The sequence below is a fragment of the Cryptomeria japonica genome, chromosome 5, assembly GCF_030272615.1.
Source record: "Cryptomeria japonica chromosome 5, Sugi_1.0, whole genome shotgun sequence".
NCBI lineage: Eukaryota > Viridiplantae > Streptophyta > Pinopsida > Cupressales > Cupressaceae > Cryptomeria > Cryptomeria japonica.
The window spans coordinates 278,703,958-278,718,249 of NC_081409.1; positions in this window are offsets into that span (position 1 = coordinate 278,703,958).

The window sequence follows — 14,292 nt, forward strand, 5'->3', positions numbered from 1 at the left end:
GCTTTGACCTCCTGGATTTTGGCCCGGGTGCTTGCATTTGGTCTATCATGTCTTGATTCAATTTTCTAGCAGGGACATCCTCCCCCATTTTGGGCATTTTAGCCTTTGATGCTATACTCTTCATCGGCCTCTTTCTTCCTGTCAAGCTAGATGATTCCATCTCTGCAACTGAAAACACTTATCTTCCTAGTTTGAAAGCTCCAATCTCCGCTAATTAACTCTGCCTACCAAAAGGACTCAAAGCTAAGCAACTTCAATCAATTGCATTCAGTGTTCAATTCAGAATGATTAGCATTCTATTTATTTTCTTCGTGCGAGCCTATTGTGAGCATTAAATAGGGACACTTTGCTCACTTTCAAAATCTGATATAATAACAACTCATTGGCTTAGGTCTACCCGATGCAACTTCTCTCTTCAGCGCCATCGGTGTAACTTACTCCTTCATTCCTTGGTATAGTGTTTTTCGAGGTATGTCTCTCCGATGATTTCATCAGGCATCGAGATAACTAGAAATTTGTTTTGGCGATGTGATTTACCTTCCCTGATGACTTTCTCATTGATGTAACTCCCTCTGATACATCATGTCTGCATCGGTGTATGTCTTACCGATAGCCTCATCGGCTATTGACAAGACCAAGTTTTCCCTTTGCCGCTAGTGTAAGTCTTGTTGATGGATTTCATCGGCATATGCTACCCCGATCACATGCTTCTATGCATATGAATAGCTTCAAAAGGTTCTGACAAAGGTTTCCGACGGACAAGGCATATTATGATCAAATTTGTTTTTTTTTACAAAAATGCCCGAGTTCGTCGGAAACCTTCATCGGAATTTGAGGCCAAATGTATTAGTGTAAGAATAGGGGATCCATAAATTAATTCACTCCCATGTTGCACTAGATAAAATGTGTCAAAATATCTTTGCACCTTTTAAAGACATATATGTATTAATATAGTACCGTGTCAAGTTGTTATTGCGATGATGTTTGCACAATCTTATGTGTTTCCATTGAACACGAAATGACAATGATAGACCATTGCAACACAAGAAAAAGAGTGATGAAACCTTTGCCTATTTCTTATAAAGGTAGAGACACCTTACTTGTTGCTTCCCATGGCCTATTCCTCAAAAATAACTTGTCATCCTCTTTGTCCAAAACTTTAATTGATAAATGGGCTTTCATTTACAAATCCAATGTGATAATTCCTTCAATAAGATAATAGAAAAAGGATTCACCATAGAAAAGTCCCATATATACAAAGTACTAGACAAGATATAAAAAGCAAATACAATAGTCAAGCTGGTGACAAATGTCATTTTTTAAACAAGAATAAGAATTAATGATGGTGCACGATTGATGCTAAACATGTCTAAAATATTCAGATATCCACAACAACATCTTCCCAAAAGCATCACTTTACCTAAAATGTGGCCATTCCCAAGGGACAACCGAAACAATTTGTTGGACTCGATTACATCCCATTGGGAGAACCTATAGAGGTTATCCAATCTAAAATAGTCCAAGAAAACTTGACCAAACTTCAAACCATTAAATTTCTTAGTGGGGACATATCCAAACCTCATTGGTATGATGAGCATTATTTTTTATGAATACCATCGATTCAATGGACATAGAACTTTTGATTGTAGGAGACTTAAGAATTCAATCAAGGATATCATTGATCGAGGGGAAATCTCCATTGAAGACCACAATTCCCCTAATTGAGACAGAGAGATATATAAGCAAATTTTTCCCTAGTAGAATTAAAAGTGGGGTAGCCACTTTTTGATCCCCCACCTTTTTGCACATATCCATATATAAAGTACCCTTTTGTAGTTCTATAAGTGTAGATTTCAAAAAAAAAATTAATAGTTTAATTATTTCTTATATTTTATTATTTATTTTTACTAAAACTAGGTCATTAGCACTCAAATATATGATTGATTACCTTGTCAAGAAAAACTGCTAAAATTTATTGAATTTTTTTAAAAGGAATATATGATGCACTAGAGAAAGATTTCATTTCAAGATAATATATATTTTTCTATTTTTGATAAATAGTTAAGACAGAAGTTGATTTCTCATAGAAATAGTTTTGTTTTCAATACAAGTATATTTTAAGATTTGTTGGAAAAAATCAAAATGAAAAACAAATAAATCTTTGCACTAAATTTTCAAGCTACAAATAATTAAGAAAAATAAATAAAATTTATCATATAAAGAGAGACATGCCATGTAACTTCATTTTTTTATATTTTAATAGCAACTAAAGTATAGCGTCAATTTTATAAGAAACTATATTCAAATAATTTTTAATTTTTCTAAAAATATACATACATAAAATACACTAGAAATATGCATTTCATTAGTTTACATTATTTCAAAATTTTAAATGTATGTCACTTTTGGTGATTCAAGTTAAAAAGTTGGATTAGTGTTGGTTGTTTTTTTAATAAAAGTGTGATACAACTTTGTTATGTTACCAATTTGCCTTATAGTTTGTGCTCCTAAATTGGAGTTGTTTATAAATCAACTCATTCATCTTTTGAATATTTTTTTAGTTTCCAACTAATCCACTTGATGTTGCATCAGAAATTTTTTTTTAAAAAAGGCGAGAAGGATTCAAAAATGGAAGCGATGTGATATATAAATTGAGACATTCAAACAAATCTATCTCAAGGTGAAAGAACAACCATAGAAGTCTCAAGAAAATCAAATTAGAGGGCATGACCAACACCACAAAGGAAATGAACTCAAGGTGGGAGACAGTGTATGATTTTAGTATGATTATCCTTAGTAAAAGCAAATCTAAAAGGAAAATCTAAGAAGTTAAAATTTTCTAATCTATAATTCCTTGACTCTTTTATAGGCTATCTAAATAATTCTTTTAGGATTGATTTACCACATATGAAGATCCATTTGGTGGAAAACTATGAATACCCACATCTACATGAATGGTCATCCATGTTTGATAAAGAAGATGAAAAGAATCTACTTCCCTCACTGAGTACTTGGTGATTGAAACATAATCCATATTCTAAGAGAATTAATTATTGTAAAAGAAGACTAGAGAGACCAAAATAGGTACTTAGAAGAATTGAAAAACATGATTCAAAGGATAAACATTGAAGCAAGAAAAAATTTCAAATGAGAATGTTTGGGAATTCTTCACATATTTTTTCAGTAAGTTTTTGTGGGGAAAAAATCATCTCACGAAAGGGAGGTAGATAATAGATAATGGTGTACATGAGAATATGAAACTCATCACACATGACTCTTTCTTCTTATGACTCCTCACATCCCACACATGACCTTTCATGTTCTATATGCATGAATCCTTGTGTTTCACACATGACCTTTCATGCTCTACATAAGATTCCACATATTTCACAATGACCTTCTATTTACAAGGAATAATATTTATTATTTATTTGGTTAGCACTTATTTAAATGTGTGAATAGGGAGGCCATTTTGAGTATTGAAGTGAAATAATAACTACAAATGTTTCCTTTGGTAATTTCAGAGGAAAAGAAAGAGAGAAGTAGCATATCATATATTGTGGACCTCACAGCAGGACATGAGATGCTATCACTTATGGACGAATTTTTTGGATATAATCACATCAAGATCGTGGAGGAAGATCAACACAAAACTGCATTCACAACACCATGGGGAACTTTTTGTTACCGGGTCAAGCCTGTTGGCCTCAAAAATGTTGGAGCCACATATCAACATGCAATGACAACAATTTTTTATGACCTCTTGCACAAAATCATGGAGGACTATGTAGATGATCTTCTAGGAAAATCAAAGACAAGATGGGATCACATCCCTATCTTAAGGCAAATCTTTGAAAGATTGGAAAAATACAAGCTGCGCCTCAATCCTAAGAAGTGTGTTTTTGGTGTCACATTGGGAAAACTACTAGGTTTCATTGTTTCTTGTAGAGGCATCGAGGTTGATCCTACAAAGGTGAAAGCCATCATGGAAATTCCTCCCCCAAAGACCCTCAGACAACTGCGTAGACTCTAGGGGAAACTCCAATCTATCAAGTGTTTCATCTAAGAGTTTGCAAATAAATGCCATCCATTTGCACAGCTATTGTGCAAAGACACATAATTCAAATGGGACTGCTTGTGTCAAAAGGATTTTGAAAAACTCAAAGAATATTTGGCATCACCTCCAGTTCTTATGCCTCCTACTCCTGGAAAGCCTCTTATTTTGTACATATGTGCTACTACAGTGGCATTGGGGGCATTATTGGCACAAACAGATGATCAGGGAAATGAACATGCCATATACTACATCAATCGAACACTAGTGCGGTATGAACTCAATTATACCCCCATTGAAAGAGAATGCTTAGCATTGATATTTAGTACACAAAAACTCTGACACTACATGCTAAACAACAAAACAAAACTGATTGCTAAGATTGACCCTCTTAAATATCTCTTGTCAAAAGCTGCCCTCACTGGAAGAACCGCTAAATGGGTCATGTTGTTAAGCGAGTTTGACATTGAATATGTAGACATAAAAGCAATTAAGGGATAGGTAATCACAGACCAACTGGCTAATGCTCCACTTCCATGTGACCATCTGATCCTTATAGAATTTCCAGACGAATTCATAATGGCTGTCACCACATCCTCCACAAGGCAGTTGTACTTTGATGGCTCTTGCACCCAAAATGGATCAGGGGCAGGAATACTATTGATCACACCTCAAAAATATTGCATCCCAAAGTCATACAAGATAGCCTTTTCATCTACCAACAACATCACAGAATATGAGCCACTGATTACCAGACTACGCTTGGCTATCAAATGGAAGATAGTAGAATTACAAGTCTATGGTGATTCCCAACTTGTCATAAAACAAGTCAATGATGAATATCAAACAAAAGATGACAAACTTCTTCCCTATCGTAGTATGGTTGAAGATCTTAAGCAACATTTCACAACAATCAAGCTTGATCAAATCCCATGAATAAACAGCAGAGCTGCAGATGCAATGGCCACCATTAGCTCCCTCCTTTGGATGCCAGTACATAGTCAAAAGTGTGAGTTCTTAGTCGAGAAATTATTCATACTGGCATACGATTTACGAGAATCTGAAATGGTGTGCGTACTCGTTGGTCCCGAATCCCCCTAGAATCAAGAGACCTTCTCTTTCCTAAAAGATAGCACCATTCCCCCACACCTTACCAAAACCCAACAACAAACCTTCATCTGTCGATGTGCTCATTACACTATCCTTGGAGACACCTTATTCAAAGGGCATTTCGATGGTTCCCTCCTAAGGTGTTTAGATAAACAAGAGGCTGAATGGGCACTACGTGAAGTGCACAAAGGCATCTGTGGGACACACTCAAGTGGGCTCACCTTGGCTAAAAACCTCTTGAGAATAGGATATTACTGGCCTAAAATGGAAGTAGATGCATATAATTATGTGAAGAAATGATTCCCTTACCAACAACATGGTGACAAGATCCATGCGCCATCACAAGAATTGCAGTCGTTCATTACACCCTGGCCCTTCTCATAGTGGGGGCTCGATCTCATTGGAAAAATCCACCCTACATCCTCCAATGGTCATAAATTCATTATCACCGCCACCAAATATTTCACCAAGTGGGTAGAGGCCATCCCTCTTACCTCCACCAATGGTAAGCAGATATCCAAATTCATCTTGAACTACTTAATCTATTGATATGGAATCCCAAAAGAATAGCACGAGCACTCGCGAGTGGAAGGGGAAAAGAAGGGGTTTTGGGGCGGGTGCTCGCGTTTAGCGCGGGCACTCGCGCTTTTGTGCGGGCGCTCGTGGTGGAGGGGATTTAGGGTTAGGTTTATGGTTAGGAAAAGGTGGCGCAACGCGGGCGGTTGCACTAGGGTAGGTTAGGGTTAGGTTGGGTGGGGGGAAAAGGTTGTCCTACATGAGCGATCATGCTAGTTGGGTCCAGGGTCCCTAATGGGGGTCTATCAGCGCGTGCACCTATAGAAAGGCGGGAGCGCCACGGGTTTGGCACAAGCGCTAAGTGAATCGACGTGTGCGCTAGGGAATGAAGGGATTAGAAATAGGCTTAGAATTTTTGAGGTGGGGTAAGGTATGGGTGCATCAGGGGGCAGGATAGGGCTTAAGGATGTGAAACGATGAATTGGATTGTTGGATGTAGGCAAATTTGGGGTCGTTGGCATCGAGGGAGCACTGACCAGCTACCATGAGATTATATCAATGATTACGGTCAGATGAGTTAGAGATCCTAGTTGCTGTGGGGTTGCATTTTGTGGGTAGGTGGTCGAGGATTCGAGCCCATACTGCGATGATGACAACTTTAGTTGAGAGGTGGGATAGTAGATATAACACCTTCCACCTACCTACCAGCAAGGCGATAGTGACTCTACTAGATGTATGGAGGATCTTGAAGATCCCCATTCGCGGTGTCATCTCGGAGTACTGATTAGATGCAGTAGATTTCTACCTACGGGAGGTTTGCAAGTATGAGTCCCTACCGATGCTGGATAGGAGCAGGATGCATTTGGGTAGAGCGATGGATATCTGACATATACCTCATCTGGTACTTGTGATTTACAAATTTTTGAGCAGACGGATTCTACCTGATCTTGGAGGGCATGGGTTTCCAGTTGGATGGAGTAGGTGCCTTTATTTCATGATACATGATTGTGCGCAGTATGCCTGGGGAGTCACAATGTTGGCTCAATTATACCACGATATGCATCTGGTGGTGTACAGGGAGTATGCTAGCTTATCTGTGGGAGTGACACTTCTCCACATCTGGGCTTGGGAGCATATTGTGGTTACCCGACCACTAGGTGTATAGGATAAGCGGGCCCGACGACCATAAATAGACAGGTACAGGGGCCTACTACATTATACATGGATAGGATCGATATGGTTTTGGCACCACATTTTTTATGAGCTTATGCATTTTACATGGTGACCATTTTTGGATGTGAGACATGGAGGGGGGACTGGCAGCTACACTAGGTTGGAGTGGAGATGTGGTTGTTTGGAAGGTCTGTATATATCATGGAGTACTATGCCCCTTATAGAGTAGCGAGACAGTTCGGCCTAGTCTAGAACATAGTGGGAGGCATACCATTGTATCCTCAGATGACACGAGAGGGGAGATTTTGGGGCCCGACAGCGAGTCCATTGGAGGGCAGGAGTAGTTTCCAGACAACATCATACTTGGTTTGGGATGAGCGGCTCGGGGCAAGAGAGGATCCAGGGATGACAGGAGGATACAAGAGTTGGTGGGAGGGACATTTTCCAGTGCACCTTACCATTCCTGGGGTTCTGGAGGATGATGAGTTACATCCGATAGTAGATGAGATAGTCGATGGAGAGGATGATGGATTAGGTGAGAGGGTTGTGGTTGCAACAGGGAGGGGTGCTAGCAGACAACAGAGGAGGGTTAGGGTGGTATGGAGGAGATATCCTGAGCCAGGAGAGGGACAGGCAGAGGCATTACTAGTAGGAGAGGTCGTAGAGGGAGGAGATGGTGGGGGAGAGGAGGTTGTACTAAGGATATTCCAGGGGCATAGGTAGAGGGTAGGGGAGGAGTGTCACAAGCTGACCTTGATAGAGTCCAGGGGGAGAGAGACGTCACCCGGGTGAGGCTTCACTCCCTTGAGGATGAGGTACAAATAGAGAGAGCTCGGGGGCAGAGCCTGGAGGCAGATGTGGAGTGGTTGTGGTGGGAGATAGCAGATTTGACAGAGAGCCTCCATAGAACAAGGACAAAGGTAAATTCTCTGAGAGGGGAGAGGGAGGAGTTTGAGCGGATGCTAGAGGAGGCATGAACATGGACCACCATTGAGGCTTTATAGGATGTTCTCCACTGACAGGATGATGAGTTAGAGGAGTTGCGGGGCCAAGTGCAAAGGGCAGAGGTAGATGTCACACGGCTGCAGGGGGAGAGGGATGCGGCCCGTCAGATGTTGGTCCCTGCAGGGCTTGGGCAGATGTATTCTGACATGATGCAGCAAAGGGAGAGGGCAGAGAGGGCAGAGAGGGAGGCAGCCTACTATAGGGGGCTATACCACGGAGTAGTACCTACGGTGCAGCGAGCAGCCTCGTACACTAAGAGTATGCGATCCCATAGAACACAGAGTCAACGGCCCACACAGAGCCAGCAGACAGGTGGATTGGTGGGTTTTAGGCCACCTAGAGGAGGGGGAGCAGGAGGATCAGGGGGAGGAGGTGCGGAGGAGGGGGCTGGAGAGACATGGAGAGAGAGCTAGCTGCGTTTTGGCTTATGTGTTATATTTTGACCATTCGGGGTGATCATTGTATTATGATAGACATATTCATCTTTTTGAGCTTATATATATGTTTTGTGGTGGCAATGATGCATGTACTTTATTATGATGGACTCTATTTATTATTTTGTCATGTGATGCATGGATGATGATTATGGATGTATTGTACTGACCTGTTTGTGATGCAAGGTGGATGCTTATATATGTATGCTTATGTTACGTTGCTGACATGTTTATGGATGCGGGATGAGTGATTATGCAGGTCTGGATGTTTTTATATGCATATATGTTGTTTATGAGGATGTTTAATGTATGATGAATATGAAATGCAATATATATGTAGATGCAAAATGATTTATGATAAATGATAAACTAGCCTAGATGCAATCTATATGAGGAATAGATGATGAATGTAATGCCACTTACACAGATATTGCAATGTAAATGGTCAATGCTATGCAAATGATGTGATTTAAATGAATGATGAAATGAATGAATAATGTTATGTAAATGTAATCTAAGCGAATGAATTAATGCCATCTAATATGAATGGATAATGCAACTTAAATGACATATGCAATGCAATCTAAGTGATTAATCCTTGTGAAAAATGATAAAGTAAGTGAATAGTGTAATGAAATGAATAGATAATATAACCTAAATGGATAGATAATGGAATCTATATGAAATGAATGATGCCACCTAAGTGGATAAAATGAATGGATAATGCGATGAGTAATGCATTCTAAATGCAGAATGTTTTTTTGTGAATATGTCGGTAGTAATACAATGATCTTAGATAAATATAGAAGAATATGGGAGAGTTGGGGGGAAATTGAAGACTCCATGGGATTATTAGATTATGACTTTATGGAATGATGGTGAGAGTTGTGCACAAAAGATGTGGAGAGCCAACCTAGTTTGATATTTCCCTACGTAACCCACACCACTGAATATAGGAACCAAGATACGATGAGAAACCCAAGGCATGGACTGACTTATAGTCAAACGGGAATTCCTTACACACAGTTATGCAAGTGTTGACGAACACTGATACAAATTTGTGGGTACGTGCAAGGAAACCCTCAAACACACCGATACTTCTTGTACATGAGAAGGTAAGTGTTGATAAACACTAGTACTGGGTCACTGGTTCATACAAGAGAGATCCAAAACACGCCATGCTATGAAAATATGCCCCAGTGTGCCTATTGTAAACATACCTAGATATGGAAGATCTGGGCAGTCGTAGATAGATGCAGTCGTAGGGCAAAAGATGCAAGCCTAAATGAAAATCCAAGAAATCAAACAAGTCACCCATTCATGACCAACTGATGCCTCTTGCCAAGAGTAGGATTAGGATGGAGGATTAAACTGCCAGGCGAGGGAAGGATTCATCCCTAGGGAAAAGGATAGGGTGGGTGGATTTTGGATTAGGCAAGTGACCAGATGACCTTGAAGATTAACTTGCAAACTCGAGACTTCTCTCAAGACTTGATGAAGCTCACACAGAGGCACAAAATCTCAATTTGAAGGGACAATCTTAATTCACGATTTAGGCGAAGACTCATCATCATATGCGTGATTTATTCCAGCGGGAGTGGAGGAATGTCGCGATGGGCGAATTGGATAGTGAGGATGATGGATGTGAGGTGATGGAGTACTAACCTGATAGACAATGGATCTAGATTATTTACCTTAGCGCCTGCATGTAGGTTTTCACCAAGGTACTTGCCCATAGCGCCACAAAGTGGTTTTCACCAATGGAAGAATTGATTTTTTTAAAAAAAATTTGTCTCACAAGGCGCCTATTTACCAGGTTTTCACCAGAGTGGGGATCCTTTTTTCATGATCTTTTCTCTTTTTTTTTGTATTTTTCTTGATTTTTTTAGTTTTTTGATTTTTTGATTTTTTTGATTTTTTTTATTTTTTTTATTTTTATCTTATTTTTATTTTTTTGACAATTGATGACTTTCTGAGGACTAGGCATAGACTATTTTTAGGTGCATGATGTTCATTGGATCATCCAAAGGATATCCTTCAGTAGTAGCCAACTAATATGCCCCTGATCCATATTTTGTTGTGATTACATAGGGTCCAAGCCAATTAGGCTCAAACTTGCCTTTTTTTTCTCTTTCTTGAAGGTTTTTTGATTTTCCATGAGGATGAGATCACCAATTTCAAATTCTCGAGTTTTGGCTTTCTTGTGGTAACTCATGCGTAGGCGATTCTGATATACCCGGAGATGGTTTAAGGCCTTGAGGTGCCTTTCATCCAACAGTTCTAGCTCTTGTAGTCTGGCAATTCTGTATTCTTTGTCTGGTAGGATATTTTGCAGTGACACCCTTAGAGAGGGGATCTCGATCTCAAGAGGGAGGACGACTTCAGAGCCAAAGACAAGGGAATAGGGGGTGGTGCCTGTGGGTGTGCGGATGGAGGTGCGGTAGGCCCACAGAGCAGGGTGGAGTTGGAGGTTCCGATCACAACCAGCTTCATTGACCGTCTTTTTGAGGATTTTGATTAGGGTTTTGTTAGAAGCCTCAGCTTGATCGTTACCTTGTGGGTAATATGGGGTGGAGAAGTGATGTTGGATGTCGAATTTTTGGCAAAGTTCTTTAACATCTTGATTTTTGAATTGTTTGTCGTTATTTGTAATGATAACTTTTGGGATTCCATATCGACGAATTAAGTAGTTTAAGATGAATTTGGATATCTGCTTACCAGTGGTGAAGGTAAGAGGGATGGCCTCTACCCACTTGGTGAAATATTCAGTGGCGGTGATAATGAATTTATGACCGTTGGAGGATGTAGGGTGGATTTTCCCAATGAGATCGAGCCCCCACTATGAGAAGGGCCAGGGTGTAATGAACGAATGCAATTCTTTTGATGGTGCATGGATCTTGTCGCCATGTTGCTAGCAAGGGATGCATTTCTTCACATAATTATATGCATCTACTTTCATTTTGGGCCAGTAATATCCTGTTCTCAAGAGCTTTTTAGCCAAGGTGAGCCCACTTGAGTTTGCCCCACATATGCCTTTGTGCACTTCACGTAGTGCCCATTCAACCTCTTGTTTATCTGAACACCTTAGGAGGGAACCATCGAAATGCCTTCTAAATAAGGTGTCTCCAAGGATAGTGTAACGAGCACATTGGTGGATGAAGGTTTGTTGTTGGGTTTTGGTAAGGTGTGGGGGAATGGTGTTATCTTTTAGGAAAGCGGAGGTCTCTTGATACCAGGGGGATTCAAGTCCAAGGAGTATGCACACCATTTTGGATTCTGGTAAATCGTATGTCGGTATGAATAATTGCGCGACCAGGAACTCACACTTCTGACTATGTGTTGGCATCTGAAGGAGGGAGCCAATGGTGGCCATTGCATCTGCAGCTCTATTGTTTGTTCGTGGGATTTGATCAAACTTGATTGTTGTGAAATGTTGCTTAAGTTCTTCAACCATACTACGATAGGGAAGAAGTTTGTCATCTTTTGTTTGATATTTGTCATTGACTTGTTTTATGACAAGTTGGGAATCACCATAGACTTCTAATTCCACCTTCTTCCATTGGATAGCCAAGCGTAGTCCGGTAATTAGTGCCTCATATTTTGCGATGTTGTTGGTACATGCAAAGGCTATCTTGTATGACTTTGGGATGCAATCTCCTTGAGGTGTGAGCAATAATAACTATTCATACTTTTGTTTTATGTTCTTCCCACAATACTACTTCAAATGCTAAATCATGCCATCTGAAATGAAGTTTTTTACTTTGATGGTTTGAAAATATTGCTTTTAAATTGTGGCCATGAAGGAGAGGAATTTTGGATGGAAAGGAATGAGTAAAAGTGTCATTTTGAGAGTATTTACACAAGCTTCCATTGCAAACCTATAATTTTTTATTTTTTTATTTTTTTAGTCAAAGCATGTTTGTATTCAAATTGAAGAGGAGAATCCCATAGAGAATTGACTTCTAAAATTTATTAGATTATAGTTACTTTGTGTTAGGCCATTATTTAGTTTAACATTATAAACAATTTTATTAAAATATTTAATTTAATTAAATATATTTTTTTATGATATTTTTTTGAAATAATATATTGTCAATTTATTAAACACAATAAATGTTATATTGAATTTAGTTTCATGGATTCATATTCTAAATATATAATTTTAAAATATAAGTTATACTAAGAATTAATAATCATCACACATTAATTCAATAAATACATTATAGTTTATATCTATTATGTGCATACAAAAGAAATATTTATTAACTTAATATTTGATTGAATTATAGTAATAAGACATTTTATTTTTATTAATTTGAGTATGATATTGCAATTATAGAATGTATTACTTATCTATTGACACATAAACAAGCGAAAATTCTAAAACCCTCATTTAAAATTTTCATTATGTTATATTATCGTATATATCTATACATGCATACATACATATATTCATGCATTTTACAAGTTGAAATATATAAAGAGTTTGTGTGTTTTTAATATGTGTATTTTTTTATATTAAAAATTACCAAAACAAGGGTGTTAATATTTTACACTAACGGACTTTTGATAGCATTAACATTAACAACACATAGACAAACAACAACTTAATCCTACATATCAAAAACCATAAAGAGTCTTTTAATATGTGAATAATAAATGTTTATAAGTGAAATAATATAGGTAAAATGAAAATAAAAATGAAAAGATAATGAATGTGTAGGGTTTTAGTAGATATAATTATTCTTTGGAAAAGAATTAGATAGAGGGGCATAGGCATGAATTAATTAAATGAATTCATATTTTTATGACATTATAATGATGTTTTTAATATAGATCATTAATTCTAATATCTAGTATACATTTTTTGGTAATTTTTATTAAATATTTTAAATTCATAAAAATATAAAATTAGACATATATTTTTTCAAATTGATTTTTTTTCATTGAAAAAGACATTAATATAAAGTACAATAAAAAATAAAAAAATCGTAACAAGATTCTTATTTTTTCAAATGATTCAAATAAAAGTCTTTGTTTTTATAAAATACTTATATATTTAAATGAAATATAATTAAAAAAAAAATTGAATATTAGATGGATAAAAATGAAGACTACTATAATATTTTGTTTGTTTTGAAAAAAATATTACGATGTGACCCACACCAAACGTTGATATCATAAGATCTCTTTCCAACTATTCATTTCAGTCCACAAACGTGTTCATTTATGACTCGCATGCTCTCACAATGGAAGTCGCTCTATTTATTATTTTTTACTTTGTTCAAAAAGTAATCCAAATCCACACATTTTTTTTAATAGGGGACACAACAATACTTGTCAAAGACCCTATGAAAAAATTGAAGTCAAGGAGTAGGTAAATGCACCGTAGAGTTAATTTGCATAGTGAACTTATTGCTTTTAAGTAAGAATGCAATATAATGGAAGAATTCACAAGATAAACCCAAATGAAATTTGTGAGGGGATGTTCACATTCCTTCACAAATTATATAAATATAATTAAATGTCAAAATTGAATTTGGATATAGAATTTATTATTTAATTTTATATTTTTTTCAAGTAATGTTTTAGTATATGTATATAGTGACAAACAATATATCATGTTAAATTAGGTTCATTTTTTTAGACTCTTTATATATTTAGATACTCATATTTTTAGGCATTTAATCATATCCAATTACACACATTTTATACATTTACTTTATTTATCTATTCATTATACATCTATCCACCTACTCTATATAGTTGTTTACCATCTAGATTTAGTTGGTATCCAAATCTAGGACAAGTCCATGGACACGAAGGTGACCTCATAGTCATGAACTTGTCCTTATCCTTGTTTAAAATTCAAATTTCAAAATTGACTAACTAACCCTCTTTATCTTTCTATCTTGAGTTGACTAAATGCAATTTTAGTGTGGTTTGATATTATGTGCTAGTATTTAAAGACATCCAATGTATTATTTGTCACCATCTCCT